This window comes from Brassica napus, chromosome C4, assembly GCF_020379485.1.
Source record: "Brassica napus cultivar Da-Ae chromosome C4, Da-Ae, whole genome shotgun sequence".
Classification (NCBI taxonomy): domain Eukaryota; kingdom Viridiplantae; phylum Streptophyta; class Magnoliopsida; order Brassicales; family Brassicaceae; genus Brassica; species Brassica napus.
Genome location: NC_063447.1, coordinates 22,522,078 through 22,542,117, shown reverse-complemented (window position 1 = coordinate 22,542,117; position 20,040 = coordinate 22,522,078). Strand labels below are relative to the sequence as shown.

Sequence of the window (20,040 nt, the reverse complement as noted above, 5' to 3'; positions counted from 1 at the left end):
TGGTTATGCATTGAATTATGTGTTTTTTCCTTGCCATGCAGCCCAATTTCCCCTTGTTTAATACCTAAATTTTTTAGGCTATCTAGTTTAGTACCCCAGTTAATTATTTTTTCTATTTTAATTGATTAACTTTTAAAACTATGCTCATTTTAATTTTCAAAATATATTTATTTTAATCAAAATATTAACAAGTTTCAAACGAAACTTATAAAATCTCTCAAATTCAAAACAAATCTTTAAAATTTAAGTTAATTTCGAATTATACGAATAAAAATAAACTAAAGCGTGGATAACCTAAAACTTTTAAATTTTAGTTTTATTTTCAATATCAAATTTAATTCCTTTTTTTAACTTAAAACAAATTTATTTATTTTTCATTCAAAATTAACATTTTCAAAATTTCATCCAAAATTTCGTTATTTTTATCCCTAAATTTCATCCAAGTAAAGATCTTATATTCTAGTAACAGAATGATTGATATAGAAGCAGTGACTAATGGGAAACAAGTCTTCCTTACTTTTGTTTATGGAGATCCGGTTCAAACGCTTAGAGAACAAGTATGGGAAAGATTAACTCGGTATGGGCTAGCACGATCTGAACCTTGGTTTATTATTGGGGATCTAAATGAGATAACTGGGAATCATGAAAAGGATGGGGGGGCTCTACGCAATGCAGCTTCTTTTATTCCTTTTAATAATATGATAAGGAATAGTGGTTTACTGGAATTTCCGGCTCGGGGTAATAAGATGTCATGGCAAGGACGAAGAGGCAAAGGGAAAGGAGCATTTACGGTTAGATGTCGATTGGATAGAGCCTTGGCTAATGAGGAATGGCATACACTTTTCCCATATTCTTATACAGAATATCTGAGACTGGTGGGATCGGATCATAGACCTGTGGTAGCTTTTTTGGACGATAAGGTTACAGGACGGAAAAGAGGACAATTCAGGTTTGATAAGCGATGGATTGGCCAAGAAGGACTCATGGAATCAATTGTATCGGGGTGGACAGAAAATCAGGAAAGCCTTTCTGAAGATTTTATGACAAAGATTAATAATTGTCGTCATGAAATTTCATCATGGCGGAAAAATAATCAACCATATGGGAAGGACAAAATTCATAATCTCCAAAACGCGCTGGAAGAAGTACAAACAGATAATAATAGGTCACAAGAGGAAATTATTGAGATTTCCAGGAAATTACAAGAGGCATATAAGGATGAAGAGGAATATTGGCACCAGAAGAGTAGAAATATGTGGTATTCATCTGGGGACCTAAATACTAAGTTTTATCATGCTTTGACAAAGCAACGTCGGATCCGAAACAAAATAGTGGGTCTCCATGATGAAGCGGGTAATTGGATTACAGAAGAGAACGGTATTGAGAAAGTGGCAGTGGATTACTTTGCTGGTTTGTTTAGTTCAACTAACCCAAGGGAGTTTGATAGTTTTTTGGAGGAAATAGGTCCATCAATTTCCCCCCAGATGAATCAATTGTTACTGCGAAGAGCTACGGAGGAAGAAGTTCGACAAGCACTATTTATGATGCATCCGGAGAAAGCGCCTGGCCCAGATGGAATGACGGCCCTCTTTTTCCAACACTCCTGGAATGTCGTTAAGAAGGATGTGGTTGAGTTGGTCAATAATTTTTTGGTCACAGGAGATATGGATTCACGGTTAAACATAACAAACATTTGCATGATCCCAAAAATAGAGAGACCTACAAGGATGACGGAACTAAGACCGATAAGCCTATGTAACGTTGGTTACAAGATCATTTCGAAAGTTTTATGTCAAAGATTGAAAATTTGTCTTCCCCATCTAATTTCGGAGACGCAATCGGCTTTTGTGGCAGGAAGGTTAATATCGGATAATATTCTCATTGCGCAGGAAATGTTCCATGGTTTGCGAACCAACAAATCTTGTCAAAATAAGTTTATGGCAATTAAAACGGATATGAGTAAGGCATATGATCGGATAGAGTGGAATTTTATAGAGGCCTTACTTAATAAAATGGGATTTGATCCGCATTGGGTTAAATTAATGCGAGAGTGTATATCTTCAGTTCAATATAGAGTTTTACTCAATGGGCAGCCACGAGGTCTCATTATACCTCAGCGGGGACTACGGCAGGGGGATCCATTATCTCCTTATTTATTTATTATGTGTACAGAGGCTCTAATTATGAATATAAAAAAAGCAGAGCGGATGAAACAATTGACCGGTATGAAGGTAGCCAGAGCGTGTCCAGCTATCTCTCACTTGCTATTTGCAGATGATAGTTTGTTCTTTTGCAAGGCAAACAAAGAAGAGTGCCACACTATTCTTAGGATACTAAAGGATTATGAGGCTGTATCAGGACAACAAATTAATTTTCAAAAATCCTCAATTCAATTTGGACATAAGATTGAGGAATCAAGCCGTCAGGAATTGCGAGATATATTGGGAATTCAGAATTTAGGAGGAATGGGTTCTTATTTAGGTCTGCCGGAAAGTTTAGGAGGATCCAAGGTTCAAGTGTTTGGTTTTGTACAAGATCGTCTGAATAATAGGGTGAATGGTTGGACCTTTAGATTTTTCACTAAAGGGGGAAAAGAGGTGATTATTAAGTCTGTGATAACTGCGCTACCAAACCATGTGATGTCCGTGTATCGGTTACCGAAAGCTACAGTGAAGAAACTAACGAGTGCGGTAGCCCAGTTTTGGTGGAGTCCAGGAGGAAGCACACGAGGTATGCATTGGAAATCATGGGATAAATTGTGTGAACATAAGGATAATGGTGGGTTAGGGTTCAAGGATCTGAATGATTTTAATACGGCAATGCTTGGAAAGCAATTGTGGAGGCTGATCGAGAAGCCAAATTCTATTTTCTCTCGAGTTTTCAAAGGACGGTATTACAGGAATGCTTCACCCCTGGATCCGATTCGCTCATATTCCCCGTCGTATGGCTGGAGGAGTATCACCTCTGCTAGATCTCTGGTTTGTAAAGGACTAATTAAAAGGGTGGGTACAGGATCATCTATCTCAGTATGGAATGATCCTTGGATCCCATCCACTCGCCCGAGACCAGCTAACAAAAATTCTCATCACAGTTATTCGGACCTTACAGTGGATTCCCTTATTCATCAGGATTCCCGCACTTGGAATTTACAGGCACTTAGGACTTTGGTGGAGCCTAACGATGCAAAGTTGATTGAAAGTATTCCTCTGAGTAGAAATCAGATGGAAGATAGGAATGGTTGGCATTTCACTAATAATGGGAAATATTCGGTACAATCAGGGTATCAAGTAGAAAGGATCTATCCTGACAAGGAAAAACCACCAGATTGTTATGGTCCCAATGTGGATATACTCAAGGCATTTTGTTGGAAAGTGAAGTGTCCTCCAAAACTACGGCATTTTCTATGGCAGTTGGTGACAGGTTGTATAGCAGTGACAAAGAATCTAAAATCTAGAGGAATACAAGGAGATACAGTTTGTGCACGGTGTGGAGACGCAGAGGAATCAATAAATCATGTCTTCTTTGAGTGTCCTCCGGCACGGCAAGTGTGGGCACTATCTAAGATTCCATCAAATCCAAATTTTTTTCCAACTGGTTCTCTTTTTACTAATATGGATCATTTATTTTGGAGAGTTAACCCAAAAATGGAGGATCATCAGTTTGCATGGATACTATGGTATATTTGGAAGGGCCGGAATAATAAAGTTTTCAGTAATATTGATATTGAACCGAGAGAGACGCTAAACTTAGCAGAATTGGAGTCAAGACTTTGGGCTGAGGCACAAAATATCAATAATCCAAGGGTCGTACCTGAAGTACAGCTTAGATTGCCCTTAGTGACCACAGGAAGATGGTGTTTCACGGATGGGTCTTGGAAAGATAAAGATGTTTTTTCAGGACAAGGTTGGCTCAGTACCCTTCCAGGGTTTGAGGGTTTGTTAGGGGCAAGGAATGTAAGGGCAAGTTTATCACCTCTTCATGCGGAGATAGAGGCATTGACTTGGGCAATGGAATGTATGAAAAACTTAAGACAATATCAGGTCACATTTGCAACGGATTGTTCTCAACTGGTGAAGATGGTTTCAGAACCAGAGGAATGGCCAGCATTTGGAAGTTACCTGGAGGATATCAAGCTTTTGAGAAGAAGCTTCATCAACTCAGAAATTGTTCATGTTTCGAGGACGGACAATAAAATGGCGGATCGTTTGGCACGCAGTGCTCGGATACAACCGTCGTTCGTCATACACATGGATGCAGAGTTGCCACTATGGTTTACGGAGTCTATATGAGTCTGTAAATGTTCTTGCTGTCAAAAAAAAAAAAAAAAAAAAAATATCCCTAAATTTAAAATTAACTTAATTTTTTAAAAGATTTGTTTTCAATTTGAGAGATTTTATAACTTTTGTTTGAAACATATTAATACTTTTGATTAAATAAGCATAGTTTGTATATTAAAATAAGCATGATTTTAAAATTCGGTGTATTAAAATGGAAAAAAAATAATTAGCTGAGGTATTAAAAAACGGGGTAACTAAAAAAAATTGGATATTGAATATCTTAACAATATTAAGTTGGGTATTTTTATGTAATATTATCTTAATATGATTAAGATAAATTAATACTTTATATTTGTCTAAATCATTTATAAATATTCTTTTTGTTTTTACTAACTATATTAAATATTTGATAGAGCAATAATATTTTTACTTGTAATATTATGATAAATTAATAATTTTAGTTTGTCTAATAGTTAAGATTTACTAACAGCAAATTAATTGATTTCTCCCAATTTGTTGTTGCAATCTCCAGCATGGACTTCGTGGCTTTGGCTATGATCGACGACATGACAATCTCATTGTAAAGAATCTATATATTGGATTCTTACGTAGTCTAGAGTTCATAACCGAAAACGAGAATTATCAATTGTGATGCAACCACATAGGCAAAGATTGCAATTCACCACCTTTATTGGTTATTAGTGGTTGGCCCGCCCTACGGGAAGAAGTATATAATAAAATTGATGTATATGAATTTTGTTTAATTATATAAAACTTTAAAAAAAAATATTCTAAATTTTATGAAAATGCTCATGATATATATATATATTATAAATTAGTATTTATAAACTAATAAAACATGATACTTCAAAGTATGAGCCAAACTGTTAAATTAGTTGTACTCACTTCAATAACAAAATTATTTGTTGGAAGTTCTTTTACTTTAGTTATGTACCATTTCATATCAAATAATTTAATCAAAAGTTAATATGAACCCGAACTGTAACTAACAAAAAAAAACTTAAATGTAATGTAACCAAAGTCCGTCCCCCTTACTCCTTAAACTGAAGAAGAATTGTCCTAGAAGAGGGAAGCATAAAGAGAAAGAATGAGGGGACACACGAGATCAAATCTGAAGGTACTACACGTTTAGATGGATATTGTTTGAACGGGATTCAGTCGACTAAAATGAAAGAAGTCAGAAATGGGATGATTAAAGACGTTTTATTAGATTTGAACTGAAGGGTTACAAGAGTGACAGGAAAGTGAAAGAGCAACAAGATCAAAGAGCAACAAGATCAAAGAGATCGCCTAAAACCCTAGATCTAGCCACTTGGTCTGTCCAATCGTCCAAAAGTCCTTGTTCTTGTTGCTCCCTCTCCCCTTTTTATAGGCCTCATGCCCTTGATGTCCTAATTTCGTGCCTCTTTGGGCCTTGATGCGAAAGGCCGCGTACACAGGCCCGGGCGGAATTCCCTTAAAACCGGGTACATTTGGTCGGCTTGGTCGACCGGCTAAAAGTACTCTAAGGTCGAGTTCTCGTGTTTAGCCGCCGAACCGTCCGGACAAATCCGACTCACTGGATTAGGGCATGTTATTCGATGGGCCTTGTGGAGGGATGTAATCCATCTCCTACAATAAGTCCCCCCCAGTTCACTTGTGAGCGGCGCGGCGGTCTCAGTGAATTTGAGGGTCAGGTTCATTCGAATAGCAGGCTCTGAAGCAAGGGGTAAGACTTCCCGTTTTAGTCGTCAGCGTGTATTTTTAGTCGCTCCGAGTAGCGTTTAGTCGTCGACACGTGCTTTCGCCTCTCAGTATTTACAATGAGATACAGTTTACTCGGGTAACAGATTATTTTGGGTGAAAAGACGGGGATCGGTTTTGTTGGTTAACCGGAGACCGGTTTAAATAGAGATAGGGAATTGATTCCGGTCTGAGCTCTTGATCGAAAACCGGTTCCAGCGAGAAGTTGGACCGTCGCGAGTAAGTTCCTGGGTTATTCAGGCGGCCTTTGAGGCCCATTTAGGCCTTCATAGACCTAATGATTGCACTCGAAAAACGTGCCTTCGTTTTTGCTATAAATAGACCTCTCTCCTTTGCTTCCGTCATTCTTCTTCTGCAGATTCAGGTATCTGTTTTCTCTCTCTTCTCTCTTCATTTACTTTCTCTCTCTAGATAGGTTTTCTCTTGCGTAGACTCGTTAGTATCCTTCGGCGGTTGTAGTCGTCCCCTACATTAAGGAACATGCCTCCAGAAAGTCGACTGTCGCGAGAAGAAAAAGGGAAGGGAATCGCGGATTCTCCGAGTTCGACCAGAGATGCGTCTGCAACTGACAGCCAACTGGACGACTTCGACTTGATTCATCGCGATGCTCTCCGGGATACAGAAAACATGACCCTATCTCAACGTCTTTTGGTCGTTGACGCTCATAGGATGATTCGTGATGAAGGCGCGGATCGCGTTGGAGTCGGGAGCAGCGACGTGAGCGGTAGTGGATCTGACGCGTCCAGCCAAACCTCGAGACATTCGAGACGAGCTTGTCGGGGGATTCCTTTCGACCAGGTAGACTGCCGTCCCACGATCTATCATCCTGGCGGGAACTTCGAGGAACTCTCTCCACTCCCGCCTGAATTACTTCGTGACCCGCGGGCTCAGTCATGGGGGAATGTCTTCGATTCTTGCTCCTCTCCCAAGACGGTGCGGGATTTGTTGAGGCGAAGTGGAGGCGCCGGCGTTACATACATTATTCCTTCAAAGGGGCAACGTCCTTGGTCGCCTCCAATTGGCTACCAGTGTGTCTACAAATCTTATTTCGGGGACCATACGAAACTCTGGTTTCCGATTCCCCGACTGATCACGTCTTACGCGTTTCGTCGGGACATCGCAATCTGTCATTTGCTCAATGGGTCGCTGCGCAGTGCGGTTATGCTGATGGTGATGGCAGCGGAGATAGATGTCTTAATGAGCGTGAGAGTGTTCGAAGTGTTAACTTTCACGAAGGCGGAGCCGCATGGGATATTCTCGGTGAAGATGCGTTCGAGCTACAACGTCTTGGCTGGGCATCCGAACAAGACGAAAGACTGGCAGCGCTCATATTTTTATATCAAGTCCGACGAGCATGCCTTCTCGGAACCTCCTGGGGACGACTATCGCGTGCTATGGAACAAAACGCTCGGTAGATATTGTTTGTTGTTGTCACGTCCTATTCGGGTATTCTTAATCGCGTGTTTCTTGTTGTTGCAGTTCGCCATCCGAATACGATCGCATAGCCGGAGAAATTCTTCGAGAGTGCCTGGGCAATCGCGGCTCACAGACATCTCCATTGGCCCGATCTTAGTCGAGAGTGGATAAGACGCCAAGAAGCTCGGATTGCCAGAGGTGAGTTCGTTGGTCTTTCACCGAGAAGTTTTCATCAATAACTTATTTGCGCCGTCCCTATGTTTTTGTTGACCATTTAGTCTCCTCCTCTCTTTTTTGCAGTTGATTGGGAGTCGAGACTTCCCGTTGTACTCGGGCCCCGTAAGTCGCGCCTGTCCCTTTTTACTCGGAAACAGCAGAAGCTACTAAACGAAGCTAGAAAAATGGACGGAGTTCCTGATCTGAGCGCGTTATTGAAGGGGAAGCTGCAATTGCTTTCGAAGAGGTCAACTCCCGCTAACGTGCAAGCGTCGACTAGCTCTGACGGTGACCGGGCTTCCAAGGAAGGAGCACCCGATTTAGTCGACGAGGGCGTTGGGGCGGAGCCTCCTACCTCGAGTCCCAAAAAGAAGAAGAAAAAGAGTAGAAAATCCAAGAGGAGAGTAACCGAAGAGCTTCCTCTTGAAGAGATCGCTTCTCTCGATGAAACCTCTGAGGGTTTGGAGGCAAGGAAGGAAAAAGGAGGAAGGAAGAGGCCTTACGAAGGGGATACTTCCTCTGTTGATCGCGGAGAGGCGCCGGCAGTAGAGCGAGAGGGCACTGCAGAGGATCCTGTCGAGACAAACCCGTCCGAGGGGGTGCCTGAGGATCGTCCCTGAAAGAAGAAGAGATCCATCGAAGCGGAACCGCGTCCTTCTGATGGGGAGGCGGCCCTGGTCGAAGTCGTCACGAGAGACGGCGTTTCTCCTGAAACCCCTCCAGAGAAGAGAAAGGTCTCAATGCAAGGGAGTGATCCTGTTACGAGCGAGAGGTCTGCTCCTGATCCGTCTGCGAGAAAATGTTCTCGTTCTGAAGGTTCTATCGTGAAGAGGGGGAGGATCTAGTTCCCTGATCGCGTCGAGTTCTCCTACGACGAGACGACTCCCCTAATCCTTAATCCTCTTAGGTGCGCGGAGCTGACGCGTCAAATTCACGGCGGGACAAAGTAGATGCCGCAGTTGAAAGACCTTTACTTCAAGAGCGAGTACATCAATGCTGCTTCCTCTAGAGCACGGGTAACTGCGTTACCTTTCTCTTTCTATTTCCTTCTTTGATTTATCGGGCTCATCCATCTCACGTGGCCTGTGTTTGTCGTTCTGCAGAGTGACGGGAGCATGAACTTCCTCGTTGAGAAGTACGACAGTGCTCTGAAGCAGACGATGATCCAGTTGGGGTCTTCGGAGAAGCTTGCCCAAGCGAGGTTGAAGGCCATCGAGAGAGTAAGGGAGGGGCATAAGAAGGCTAATGAGAAGGCTGCGAAGGAGAAAGAGATTCTTCGAGTGAAGTTTGAAGAGCTGGAGGGTAAGCTCAAATCTGCCGGAGCGGCGAGGAAAGAGCTTACCCGAGAGAACACTCGTCTGGAGCAAGCGACCGCGAACCTGGAGAAGGAGAAGGCCGAGCTACTCGAAGAGAGGGACGCTGCGGTAGAGAAGTTGATCAGAGAAGGGCAGCGCTTGAGGGACTCTCGGAGTTTGGAGGTTACTCGTGAGAGAGAAAGAGTCGAAGCCGCCATGATTGATAAGGCCAATCGCTGCTTTGTTCGCGTGCGCGATCACTTTACTCGCTTGGAGGCCCTTGGGAAAGCGAAGAACCTGTACGGTCAGGCTTCGGGAACGAAGAAGTGCCTTGAGATGATAAGGGCAAGCGGGACGGACACCCCGCAAGAGATGATCGACGTCTTCGCTGAGCAGGAGAAAATCTACGAGGTGGAGGCTATGAAACTTTGTGTTGGTCCGCTATCTGATAGCGACCTCACTGTTTCTCCGCTGGGACTCCCTTCTCGCTTCGTCGAGGACAGGTTTAGAGGGTCGTTTGATCCTTATGGGTCGAACGTAAATTTGATCAGACCGGAGATGGCTTCTCAGATTATTACCTCGCTCAAGATTACCGGGGAGCCAACAGAAGAGCCATTGGTTGATGTGACGTCGGTCCCGGCTGAGCACGTTGAGGTTCGGGAAGGAGGTGACCTTGGAGAGTGTCCAGAGAACGAGAACCTGGAGGAGGTCCCCGGAAAGGACAACTTTGAGATAGGCAATACTCCGATTCAAGAGGAAGAGACCGAGAACGTGGGCATCGAGGATCCTATCCTCGTCTCGGATTCTTCTTCTGAAGGACGAGAAGATGGAGAAGAGGTAGACGATATAGTCAAGGAGACGTCGCCGTCGCAGCCTGTCGAGGAAGACTCGACTGCTGCCGCTACTGAAGACCCAGTCGGTCCTTCTGCTCTTGGGACGCCAGAGGAGGTCGGTCAAGATACTGCGCCTTGACGCTCTGTCTGTGTCTCTTTTGTATTTTTTGGGTTTGTGGTCTTGATAGACCCTGTTGTTGTATCACTGGACGTATTTTTATTTAGATTTGCGGGTTGTTGTGTTCCTTATCTGTATTTGCAACTTGTTTAAGTAAATTTCAGTTATCTTTAGAGTCTCGCGATATGTTCGACTAGAGACAATAGATTCTTGACCTTTAGCTTTTGCAAATAGATAGCGACACAACCCGCTAAGGGACTTTGTTCAGCTCTTGTCGTGTTTCGATTGAGATAACGTCTAGACGCGTTTTTCTACTTTGAAAACAAGAAACTAGATCTAAGAGTAGAAGGTTCTTTCGTCTGTTTTCCCAAAGACTATCTTGTAAATGGGTAGCTAATCCGTTACGCGTTTAGTCGAGAAAAGGTTAAAGATTCACTCCGTTTGGTCGGTCAATGCTCTTTGGGCATAGGTGACTCGCGACCATTGGGTCCTTAGGCTAAGTGTCTGATCAGGACATAGCTAGGAGATGGAACGTGAGTGTCCGCGTACCTCCTGCTGGAGGTACGGGAGCCGTTGGGTTTGACAATCTGTATTTACTCGATCGGAGTCGAAACAAAGAACAAGATTTTGACTTTGGTTTTGTTACAGCTGGACCGGTTAAGGCTGCCTACGTACCTCGGTTGAGGATCAAGCCATTCGTAGTTCGTTTTTCCCGAGTGAAAGTGGCCGTTGGAAGCGCATTTACTCGGTCGAGTAGAAGTGACCGCGGAGGTGCATCTACTCGGTTTTTTTTTTTTTTTTTTACGTGTAGAAGCGTCTTAGATGCATTGAGTTCCATGCTCTAGGCACTTCTTCTCCATGTGACGTTTGAAGTTGGTAGACTCCTGGTTTCACAACTTTGATGATTTTGTAAGGTCCTTCCCACCTAGCGCCGAGTTTGCCGGCGTTCAGCTCCTTAGTGTTCTCGAACATTTTGCGCATGACAAAGTCACCGAGTTCAAGAGGTCTGGCTTGGACCGTTTTATTGTAGTAACTCTCTATCTGATGTTGATAGTTTTGGATTCGCAGCAGAGCTTGGTCTCGTCGTTCTTCAATTTCGTCGAGGGCATCAAGCAGCATCTCCTTGTTGAGTTCGACGTACTGGGGCATTTTCGAGCGTCGGAGGCTGGAAACATTAACTTCTGCAGGAGTCATAGCCTCGACACCGTATGCAAGATTGAAAGGTGTCGATTTGGTCGACCCTCTTGGTGTTGTGCGGTGGCTCCATAGAACTCCGTCGAGTTCGTCGGCCCAATGACCCTTTTTCAGGTCTAAACGTTTCTTAATGCCGTCGATGATGAGCTTGTTGGAGGATTCCGCTTGGCCGTTTCCCTGTGGGTAACGAGGGGTAGAGGGGCTCAAACGAATGTTCCATTTGCTGGAAAACTCCTTGAAGTTGTCCGACATGAACTGTGATCCATTATCAGTAACGATTTTGTACGGTAGACCGTGGCGGCAGATAATGTTTTTCCAGACGAAACCACAGACTTCTTTGTCGGTGACTTGAGCGTAGGCTTCAGCTTCGATCCATTTGGTGAAGTAATCAGTGAGGACGAGAATGAAACGCCGCTGGCGGGAGCATGGAAGAGGTCCTATGATATCCATTGCCCATCGCATGAACGGGTACGGAGCGACCGTCGTTCGTAACATTTCAGTTGGACAATGGATGCTTGGTGCGTGCCGTTGGCATTTGTCGCAGCTTTTGGCGTAGGACTCGCAATCTGCGTTCATCGTCGGCCAGAAGAAGCCTAGGCTTCTCACTTTGATTGCTAATGCTCGTCCGCCCGAATGGTTTCCTCCAGCGCCTTCGTGTATTTCGGCCATAACCCTGACCGTTTCTTCACCATGGATACATTTGAGGAGTACTTTACTCGCAGTCCATCGATGGAGTTCGTTGTCTAGGACGACCTAATGGGCACTGCGTGTTTTTAGTCGGCGGGCTGCCCATTTCTCGGTTGGAAGTTCTCCCTTTGAGAGATAGTCGATGAACTCAGTTCGCCAGTCGGGGCCGAATTCATCAGTAACGAGCGTGTCGGTTTCGGTGACTGGGGCAATGACGATGGTTTGGTCCGTCGAGATATCGATGATCGGCTTCTCAATGCGGTGTATTGGAATGGTTCATTTAACTTGGTCTCGAAGCTTGCTTCCAAGGGCTGCAAGGGCGTCGGCGCACACGTTTTCTCCTCTGGTAACTTTGACGAGTTCGAAGAATTCAAACTCTGCGGCTAAGCCCTGTACTATCTTGAGGTAGGCGTCCATCCGATCGTTGCGGGCGTCGTAATCGCCGCTAAACTGAATGGCGACTAACTGCGAGTCGCAGTACGCGCTTAGGCGTTTGGCCTTGACAGCTTTTGCTAAGCGGAGTCCAGCGATCAAAGATTCATATTCTGCTTTGTTGTTCGAGGCTAGAAAGCCGAAGCTAAAAGACTGTCTGATCAGTTTGCCGGTCGGGGATTGTAGTTGAACTCCGGCACCTGCGCCCCTGTTAGTCGAAGATCCGTCGACATGCAGTGTCCAGTTTGGGTTTGGGAGTGTGAGATCTTGCTCCAACTCCGGGGCCAATTCGATTAAGAAGTCTGCAAGAACCTGAGATTTTGCCGCGGTTCTGTTCTTGTAAGTGATATCAAGCTCACCGAGTTCGATAGCCCACTTCGTTAGTCTTCCGGACCTGTTTGTATTTTGAAGTATTGTTCGGAGGGGCTGGTCGGTTAATACTTCCACCGAATGTGACTGAAAGTAAGGGTGAAGCTTTCTCGCCGCTTCGACGACCGCCAGTGCCATCTTCTCCAGAGTTGGGTATCGCGTTTCTGGTCCGGTCATGCGCCTGCTTGTGTAGAAGATTGGCTTTTTCTCACCACGGTCATCTTTTATTAGAACGCTACTGACTGCTGCTTGTGACACTGCGACGTAAAGAGATCAAACGTCGCCGATATCTGGCTTGGCGAGAACGGGTGGTGTTGTCAGATAATGCTTGAGTTGGGTAAATGCCTCCTCGCATTTCTCATCCCAGATAAACCTTTTGTTACCTCGCAGGAGATCGTAGAATGGCAAGCATTTGTCGGTGGATCTGGAGATGAACCGGTTGAGTGCAGCTATCCTACCCGTAAGCCGTTGCACTTCTCTACTGTTTTTTGGGCTCGGGAGGTTCATGACCGTGGAAATCTGCTTCGGGTTGGCTTCGATTCCCCGCTGCGTGACTATGTATCCAAGGAACTCGCCTGAGGAAACCCCGAACGTGCACTTTGCTGGGTTCAGTTTCATGCCGTATTTGTTGAGAGTTTCGAAGCAATCTTGCAAGTGACAGAGGTGATCAGCGGCGTGTAGCGACTTGACAAGCATATCATTGATGTATACTTCCATGGTGACGCCCAGCTTGTCTGCAAACATTTTATTCACAAGCCGTTGGTAGGTTGCTCCTGCGTTCTTCAAACCGAATGGCATGACCTTATAGCAGTAGGTTCCTCTATCCGTGATAAATGCCTTTTTTTCGCGATCGTCGGGGTGCATCATGATTTGGTTGTACCCAGAGAAAGCGTCCATGAAGGTGAGCATCTCGTTTCCAGCCGTGGACTCGACTAAACGGTCGATGTTGGGAAGAGGATAGATGTCCTTTGGGCATGCTTTATTTAAGTCTGTGAAGTCGACGCAGACGCGCCACTTCCCGTTCTTCTTTTTGACGACTACTGGATTTGCTAACCACTTAGGGTAGCGCACCTCAGCAATTGAGCCAGCGCCGAGCAACCGGTTGACCTCTTCGTTTACAGCTTTTGACCTATCGGGACCGAGCATGCGTCGCTTCTGTCGGATAGGCTTGACTGTCGGATCGACATTTAGTTCGTGAGTTGTTATGGCCGGATCAATTCCTTTCATGTCTGACATGGACCACGCGAATGTGGACAAATTCGCCTTGAGAAAGTTGAGAACTGACCGCTGAATATCTTCAGACAGATACGCACCAATCCTTGCGGTCCGGCTTGGATCGGTATCATCAATAGGTAACTCGAGAACTTCGCCTTCCTGGGAGCAGGCTTTATAGGTTGGAGGAGAAACGGAGTTAACCGATAAAGACGATCGTTGGAGTTTAACTGTGGCGACTAGGAGTTCCCTAGCGGCTTTTTGATCTCCTCGCAGTGTTTTGATTTTTCCGTCCGTACCGGGGAACTTGACACACTGGTGATAAGTAGATGGAATGGCCTGCATTGAGTGTATCTAGGGGGTTCCAAGTATAGCGTGGTAAGGGGCCTTCGTGCTTACAACGGCAAACTTGACAGTTCGAGTGACTCCACATGCGCGTACCGGAAGGGGGATTGTTCCCAGTATTGTTTCGGAGGATTCGTTGAAGCCGGTTAATGTTCTGGAGGATGGTTTGATGTCGTCGAGATCGACTCCCATCTTCTACAGAGTTCCTCGGAAGATGAGGTCGACGGAGCTTCCTGTATCGAGGACCTTGGTGACGTCGTACTCCCCAATTCCAAGGACTACAAGAAGAGGGTCGTTGTGGGGTACGTGAATCCCCTCAGCGTCATCCGGCGAAAAGGTTATCGGAGGGTGATTTGGCGGCCTAGTCGGCCACCTCTGCGAAGTCGCGACCTGTCGACGGTAATCCTTGACGGAGCGAACAAAGTTGCCGCAAGGAGGAGAACCGCCCATGATGACATTTAGTTGATGTCGCGTTTTTACTTGCTTGGAGTCTAAGAAGGCGCGTAAATCGGTTGGTACGCTGCTGTCGTTTTTTGATGACGGAGTGTCGTTGCTTGACATCTTAGTTTGCTCCAAACGCCTTCGGAGGTCAGTGGGTTTCGAACGATTGAGACGGATTCGAAGATCGCATGCTCCTGCGTTGAGTTTATCCTGAAGGTCGCCGTTCGAGCGTTCTTTGGGATCGGGGTCACCTGCCGAGATATACCGTGACTTCCGTGCATTCAACGTTGTTCGGAGATCATTGTGCGTGGAGCTGTTGCTATTTTCGGATTCGAACTTTCATTTCTGAACATCTCTCGAATCTTCGAGTATAGGTGTGTCATCGTTCTCATCGTCCGACGACAAGGTTTGCTGAGAAAATATGACCTCAATGCGTCTGCGGTTAGCTGGTTGCTCTTCGTCGGCCGAGTAGTCTCCCTCGCCGTTACTCTTCGGAGCATCCTCCTCGTCATCTCGTTGTTGAGTTTCGCTATGTCGACCTTTGCCTGTAGCTTTGCGCTGGGCTCTCCTTTCTTTATTCTTGCTCCAGCTCTTGCCGTTCTTCGGCTTAGCCTTTAGGGGTTCGAACTTGAAGTCGCCACTTGCTAGGGATGAGAGGTAGTGCGCATAGAGTGACTTGCACTCTGTCGTATAGTGCCCTCTGACGTCGTGATATTTGCAATGTTTGGTGAGATCGACGGTTCGGGAAGGTCCTGCCGCTGAACCTGTTGCTGTTGTAGTCTGGGTCGAGCAAACGGCGTCGACTGGTTTATCGGACGAATCGAGCTCCCTTACCCACTTGTTCCATCCTTCTTTGCGGACTACGAGAGTTGAATCCGGCAAGTTGTTCTCATTGACGACATACATGTATCCGTCTTTGCGGCCGTTTTTGTCAATTAGAGCATGCTGGCGCGGTTCTTGTCGCGTGTTGGCGTTTTAAGCCGCTGGAGCTTTGGGTGCGTTCATCTTGCTGAGAATGGCGTTAGTATCTTCTTCCATTCAGATGAAATTATCAGATCGCGCGATAGCGTCCTGGAGTGACGTAGTTGGGTTTTGGTATAAATCCTCTCGGAATTTAGAACGAACCCACAATGTGTTCCGCAGGGCGTCGATGGCAATACCGGCTGGAATTTCAATCCTCGAGACTACGGCTTTGAACTTCTCCATGTAGTCGCGGAGGCTCTGGTCTTTGGTTTGGTTGAGGTTCCACAAGCTAGAGGCGGTAGCGCTGCGCTTGGTGAACATAATGTAAGTCTTGAGAAAAGCTGCTGACAAGTCGCGGAAGCTTCCGATGGAGATTTCCTCTAACTGGGAGAACCAGGTTAGGGCTTGCTCGTGGAGAGTTTCGACGAACAGTTGGCAGTAGCCTGCGTCCCTTTCTTCGTCGGGGAGTCGAGCCCGTGCCATCGCGATGTTGAAAGCTGTCATGTGTTCCACCGGGTCTCCGCCGGGTTTGTACTCGGGTAGGCGCAGCTTCTCTATCTTTCCGAGTTGCACACTAGTCAGAGCGCTAGTAAAAGGGGTGCGTGATGTTGCGGCGAGTACGCTCTCGATTTGCGAGGCCGCGCTGGTTACCTGATGGATCTTCTCGCTCATTTGTTGAAGCTGAGTTTGAGCTCGGCGAGCTCGCGTATGGTTGCGAGATCAGAACCTACTGGGGGGGGGTGGTCGGCGAGAAGGGTTTCATTAGGCTCCGAGTCGTCTGAGACATGGTCGCCTCCGGTCGCCATTGGGTTGGTGTTAAAGAGGCGATGGCGTATCTGCTGGGGACGGCTTGTTTGGCCATCGGGAGCTGTGAGTGCCGCGACCAAAGCAGCTGGTCGTTGGTCGTCTTTTGGACTTCGTCTTGACGAGCAAGTCGAGCCATGATAGAGCTCATAAAATCTGCGGCGATGGGTGGCGCGGCTTCGGGCATAGGGGTCGGTTCTCCGCCCGGAGCGCCGAAGGTGGCGTCGTCTTCAACCATGTAGATCTAGAACGTTACTTTAGTCAGCCCCACGGTGGGCGCCAATTGTTTGAACGGGATTCAGTCGACTAAAATGAAAGAAGTCAGAATTGGGATGACTAAAGACGTTTTATTAGATTTGAACTGAAGGGTTACAAGAGTGACAGGAAAGTGGAAGAGCAACAAGATCAAAGAGCAACAAGATCAAAGAGATCGCCTAAAACCCTAGATCTAGCCGCTTGGTCTGTCCAATCGTCCAAAAGTCCTTGATCTTGTTGCTCCCTCTCCCCTTTTTGTAGGCCTCCTGCCCTTGATGCCCTAATTTTGTGCCTCTTTGGGCCTTGATGCGAAAGGCCGCGTACACAGGCCCGGGCGGAATTCCCTTAAAGCCGGGTACATTTGGTCGGCTTGGTCGACCGGCTAAAAGTACTCTAGGGTCGAGTTCTCGTGTTTAGCCGCTGAGCCGTCCGGACAAATACGACTCACTGGATTAGGGCCTGTTATTCGATGGGCCTTGTGGAGGGATGTAATCCATCTCCTACAATAAGTCTCAGATCGCCTAAAACCCTAGATCTAGCCGCTTGGTCTGTCCAATCGTCCAAAAGTCCTTGATCTTGTTGCTCTTTGATCTTGTTGCTCTTTCACTTTCCTGTCACTCTTGTAACCCTTCAGTTCAAATCTAATAAAACGTCTTGGGATGAAGTAATTATCTTTTATAAGTTTGATTTAGATAACATCTTTTATATTTTAGAAAATACTTTTAATATGATAATTGGTTGATGCTTACTTTCGAGGGGATGAAAGAAAGTGCAGATGGAGAAAGTGGGAAGTACCAAATATATTATAAAAAGAGCGGGTGAAGAAGAATGTAAGGAAAGTACCATATATCAGGTAGGTCTCTCTCTTACAAAACCTGGATTTATAGAAATTATTTCCTCTCAGCTGCATCAGCGGAAAGTCGCCAGCGATGTAGCACTTGTGGTGGTTTGAAGAAAGGCAATGGTGCCTCGTGGATGCTAGGATCTCGAGGAATTGCACAGTCAGGCTTACCTCCGGTTTTATTCTTTACCATTTGATGTCCATCTATAGCATCAATAGAACCATTAGATGGTAGGCTAGGTCTAGTGCCGAATTTTCTTAATGTGTCTAGACTCGATCAATGATTCTATCGTTTGGTCTTATCAAAAGAAACAAAAAAAACATCAAGAACTTTAACCTTATTTGTGGTGTGCGTGTGAGGGCAGGTGTGTGGCGTTGTTTTTATCAAGACAAAAATGGTGTTAAGGTAGAGGAGGATGCTTCCATCGTTATACTAAAGTATGACATAGATAAGATCATCAAGGAAGAATCCCCTTCCCAGGTTTCTTTAAGACTTTGACAATTTCCATTTCATTTGAAAAATAAAGCCTCTTTAACTCGTGTCTAACTGTGGAATGCGTCAAAGACCTCTAGTCTCATAGCATAACTGGCCCAGATTGTTGATAAGCAAAGGAAAGAACTATGGTCTTCAAGTCTAAATTTGGGAAAATCTTCTAACGAATCTTCATAAACGGGTGAGAAGCTGAAAGTAACCTTAAAACAGTATCGTGGTATAAGCGCGCGTGAGCTCGTGACTCGTTCGGATTTAGAGGAGATACTGGAGACCGCTGCACTCTATGAGGAACTGAGCTCTGCCTCGGTGAGCTATATCTCGAAGCTGTCCACGTACAGAAGTCTTATAAAGGAATGGATCAAAGCCTCTAAGCGAGTTCAACTTGCCCAGGCACGTGCCAAGTTGCTCAAAGACATGTCTAGCCTGTCACATATAACTGTATAATTCTATGAGGGAATCCTAGAAACAATTATGCATAACATCATCTCAGTAACACATAACGTGTTACTGCTGTAGTACTCACCCATGGTTCTTGATACACACCAGCTGTAGAAGAATAAAAGAAAGCAGCATCATGAGTGGTATTTAATCCATTGGTGAACCTATTTGACCTCGTTGAATTCACCACACCACCCATCCAAACAACTTGAAAAGCAGCAACTGTAATGCGAAAGGAAAAACTCAGATCACTTTTGTTTGGAAGAGTTAGCAAACAGAATACGTTTAGAGTCAACTTTGTAGTTCCAACTTAAAGCAAACAACCTTTCTTCTCCCTTTTTGGCTTGCATATTTCCTAAAGCAAACAAAATTAAATCCAAGAAGACTCAGAAAATAACATGAAATGTTTAGTAAAGTTAATTACACTCATTGTCAAAGCTTACAGTTACTCTGCCTAGCAACTCTGCGGCTTGTGCACTGCTATTATTGTCGTCAATCACTTCACAGAAAGAAAGTTTGATAATTCATAATTAGATTACAGAAGCTAAAATTGGCCTGAAGAACACTTTTTTTTTTTTGCTTTGGGAAGATGATTACAACATAACTTCCGGTTTGGGCACACGCTTCAGTAAGTTTTTGAGATGCCAAGCTACGAACTGCAGGAATGATAACGTAATGGGAACAACTCTCAAATCTAATCGTGAAAGGAGCGTCACCAAACCGTAATTTTGGCTTGCTTCTTGCAACATCAAAAGCACTCAGATCATGTAGGGAGGATAATAATGACCAGTTACAGGAAAAGTTAGAAAACTCTAAATCTTAAACTAAAAATTGAAATAAGGTTCCGGCTGACCGTCGCATTAATAAGCAGCATGTCGATCACCATCAGCTCACCGGCCTTTTTCACATTAAGGGCCTCCCAAAATCGAAGTAGTCTCATCCGAACGGTCTCTCTGCAGTGGACAACATTCAGCTCCAATAAGTGAACTTGAGAAGTTGCCATGGTAGAGGGCTTTCAGTGATAATGGACACGAATTCTGGATTTCAAAAAGCAAAAGGATTTGGCGTAGTCGCTCATACGCTTCATTTTTATATGCGATGAAGTAGGTGAAGGTGAATTAAAGAAAGATTGAAGAGTACGTAGTGGAAATAGTGGGGTAGCTTGATTGATTGTGAATTTCGAAGACTGTAACATCGTCTGAGAAGATGAAAGGGACTCGCCAAAGATACGTTTTTTACTCCGGTGAAAGGAGAAAGGTAGGACTTCTCTAAAGTAATTATAATTTGGGCCAAAACTAAATGAGCCCAAGATGAAGAAAAAAAGATGTCTAGAGTTTAAACAAATTCGAGTGTGAAGTTTAAAAAATACACATGTCGTAAAAAAGGAGCATGCAAGGGTGAGGTGGAGGCTTCAGAAGTGAGAATAGTCTATTTTATTGTAATAGATAGATATGCTGGACATGCAAAAAAAAAAGAGAATCAATTTCTTTGTTATATGGTGTTGTTTCTAGAATAGCTGAAGATTGTCGGTTCCACACTTCCAGTTCTCATTTCATTTGAGAGAATTAGTATGTTGACATATACAATTTTACATTGGAAGCTGATTAATTTTATACAACAAAGAAAACATCGAAAACATAGAAGAAA

At 44.9% G+C, this 20,040-nt stretch overlaps 1 pseudogene; it reads left to right on the top strand.

Moving 5' to 3' along the window:
• Nucleotides 1-17,742: 17,742 nt before the first annotated feature.
• Nucleotides 17,743-19,152, top strand: LOC106393032 (annotated as a pseudogene).
• The last annotated feature ends 888 nt before the right edge of the window (nt 19,153-20,040 follow it).